The sequence below is a fragment of the Apodemus sylvaticus genome, chromosome 20 (genome assembly GCF_947179515.1).
Source record: "Apodemus sylvaticus chromosome 20, mApoSyl1.1, whole genome shotgun sequence".
Taxonomy (NCBI): domain Eukaryota; kingdom Metazoa; phylum Chordata; class Mammalia; order Rodentia; family Muridae; genus Apodemus; species Apodemus sylvaticus.
In genome coordinates this window covers 26,401,208-26,404,569 of record NC_067491.1, presented here as the reverse complement: position 1 = coordinate 26,404,569, position 3,362 = coordinate 26,401,208, and the positions used below count along the sequence as shown (strand labels likewise).

General features: G+C 42.5%; 1 pseudogene; it reads left to right on the top strand.

Moving 5' to 3' along the window:
- The first annotated feature begins 464 nt into the window (after positions 1–464).
- On the top strand, positions 465–615 carry LOC127671362 (uncharacterized; annotated as a pseudogene).
- Positions 616–3,362: the final 2,747 nt, after the last annotated feature.

Here is a 3,362-nt window from a genome sequence, read left to right as displayed (position 1 = left end):
AAATAGAAAATATGACGTTTAGCAGTGTGTTTCCTAAATATCATAGTTCAGCTAGACGCTTGCAAAAATGATTTGAAAGCAGAAAAAAGAAATACCCTGTGCCCCAAATTTCTCATACTTTCAGTCTGAGTCAGCTATCATATTTGTTTATGGCTTCTTGCTCGTAGCATTTTTGTCAGCTTGGTGTTCATTTCTCCCTCATTTACAACAGGAAAAGATACTAAAGTTTATTCATTTCACATAGTTTTTAAGACACGGGAAACTGGGATAGATAGATAGATAGATAGATAGATAGATAGATAGATAGATAGATGAGAGATAAAGAGATAGAAATATTAAGATATGACTTTAGCATATTTTCTGGTATAATAGAAAACATTTTTTCACTTATTCAATGAGTACTGTAACTATGTTGTCAGCTAGTTTTAACTATAATTAAAACTCATAACTAAAAGATGCAGAACATTGCTTCTCGGCCTTTTGGCTAAGATCAAGTGTAAAAGATGCAGAACATAATACTGTGGTTATGTTTCCAAATAGGGTTACTGGGAAAGAATGCTCCGATTGTTCTGTGTGGCTCAGTCTTGGATTATTCCTCTGGACTCACAAGGACTTTTCTGAATGCTTTAAAATTGTAATGTTAAGGATCTTTGTGTTTGGAGAATGTGGTGCATATGGAAAATACTTGAATATTCTGCTTACAAAAATACCAGGCATTAACTTTGACTAGTTCAAGAACAAAGGCAAATTGTTTGTTTATTTGTTTGTTTGTTTGTTTGTTTTTTAAAGTTATTAGTGGATACCCCAGAACAATGAGGACAATTAGATGTGTGGCTTGCATACTAGTTGTCACCTAAGGTAAGGAATGACAACGGCTTCATTTTCCTTACAAACTACTGAAGACTTAAAATCTCCTAGTGACTAATGGTCACATGCCTAATGTTTGTTTATCCAGAGAAGTTTCCCGGGACTCCTTGGTTTCCTTTATTAGCTTTCCAAGACTCCATGTACTTGGAGGAAAAGAATTCAAAAAGAAAGAAAGAAAGAAAGAAAGAAAGAAAGAAAGAAAGAAAGAAAGAAAGAAAGAAAGAAAGAAAGAAAGAAAGAAAGAAAGAAAGAAAGAAAGAAAGAAAAGAAGGAAGGAAGGAAGGAAGGAAGGAAGGAAGGAAGGAAGGAAGGAAGGAAGGAAGGAAGGAAATATCCAGTGATGTCAGGAAGGGGCAACTAGAGCAACAAAGATTCACCACACTGATACTTTTTTTATTATTTCATTTATTTACATTCCAGTCTTTGACACCCTCCTTTAGGTCCTCCCTTCCACAGGCCCTCATCCCATTCCTCCTCCCCCTTGCCTCCTAGAAAGTACTTCCTCCCCTCAGGCCTCCCGCATCCCTGGGGCATCTTCTCTCAGTAAAGCCAGACCCAGCAGACCTTTGCTGTACATGAGTCAGGGGCTCGGATTAGCCCGTGTACGCTCCTGGTGCCTCAGTCTCTGAGATCTCCTTTGGGTCTGGTTAGTCGAGGCTGCTGGTCTTCCTCTGGGGTCTTCCTCTGGGGTCATCCTCCCCTTGAGTTTCTTCAATCATTCCCCTAATTCAACCATAAGAGTCCCAGACTTGAGTCCAATGTTTGGGTGTGTCGGTGTCTGTCTCAGTCATAGAACAGCCATAACAGGCTCCTGTCTGTAAGTGCATCAAAGTATCAACAGTAGTGTCAAGCCTTGGTACACCACGCCCCATGCAATGGGTCCCAAGTTTGGATGGTCATTGGCCCATCTTTGCTTCAGTCTCTTCTCTATTTTTGTTCCTGCAGTTCTTGGGTTACTAACCCACAGTCAAAATTTCTGACACAGAATTGTTTCTGTCTAAAAGAACTGCTGCTTTTATTATGCTCTACACTACCAACTAGATCCATTTGCCTGAAAAACTCACGATGTCTTCACTCTTAGTAGCTCAGTAATATTCCATTGGGTAAATGTACATTTTCTGTATCCATTGTTCAGTTGAGGAACATCTGGGTTGTTTCCAGCTTCTGGCTATTACAAATATAGCTGCTATGAACATAGTGGAGCACGTGCCCCTGTGGCATGGTGAGGCATCTTTTGTGTATATGCCCAGGAATGGTATAGCTGGGTCTTCAGTTAAATCTATTTCTAATTTTCTGAGGAACTGCCAGATTGATTTCCAAGGTGGTTGTACCAGCTTGCAATCCCACCAGCAAAGGAGGAGTGTTCCTCTTTCTCCAGCATCTGCTGTCACCTGAGTTTTTTATCTTAGCCATTCTGATTGGTGCAAAGTGGAATCTCAGGGTCGTTTGGGGTTGCATTTTCCTGATGATTAAGGATGCTGAACATTTCTTTAGCTGTTTCTTGGCCATTCAAGATTTCTCAGTTGAAAATTCTTTTTAGCTTTGTACCCCATTTTTTTTTAATTGGGCTATTCAGCTTTTTTGGATTCTAACTTCTTGAGTTCTTTGTAAGTCCAAGTGTGGATACTTCAATCCCACTTAGAAGGAGGAACAAAATAAGCACAGGAGATAGAAGGAGAGAGAGACATGGGTGGGAGAGGGTAGGAAGAGGGGAAAGGGGAGCAGATCAGGTGTGGTGAGAGAAAGAGGAGAGAAGCCCAGAGAGCCAGGAGAATGAATATAAATATGTAGCAGTGTGAGGTGGGGAACAGGGGAAATCACTAGAAAGTCCAAGACACCAGGGATGCAAGACAGACCCAATGGGGATGACATTAGCCAAAAAGTCCAACGGCAGGAAGATAGAAGCTGAAAAGATCACCTCCAGTAGATAGACATGGCCCCCAGATGAGGGATAGGGCCACCTACCCATCTTAAAGTTTTTAACCCAAAATTGTTCCTGCCTAAAGAAAATGTAGGGACAAAAATGGAGCGGAGACTGAAGGAAAGGTCATCCAGAGAGTGCCTCACCCTGGGATCCGTCCCATCTCCAGACACCAAACCCAATGCTGTGTCTGATGCCAAGATATGCTTGTAGACAGGAGCCTGGCAAGGCTGGCCTCCTGGAGGTTCTGCCAGCGCCTGACTGAGACAGATGCAGATACTCACAGCCTGTGGACCCCAATGGAAAAATTAGAGGAAGGACTGAAGGAGTTGAAGAACCCCCACAGGAAGAACAGCAGTATCAACTAACCAGACCCCTCCGAGCTCCCAGGGACTAAACCACCAACCAAAAATCATACACAGGCCAGTCTGTAGTCCCTGCTACATATATAGCAGAGGGCTGCCTTGTCTGGTCTCAGTGGCAGGGAATGGACTTGGTCCTGTGGAGGCTTGGTGGTCCAGAGAAGGGGGATGCTAGAGGGGTGAGGTGGGAGAGAGTAGGTGTGTATGGGAGC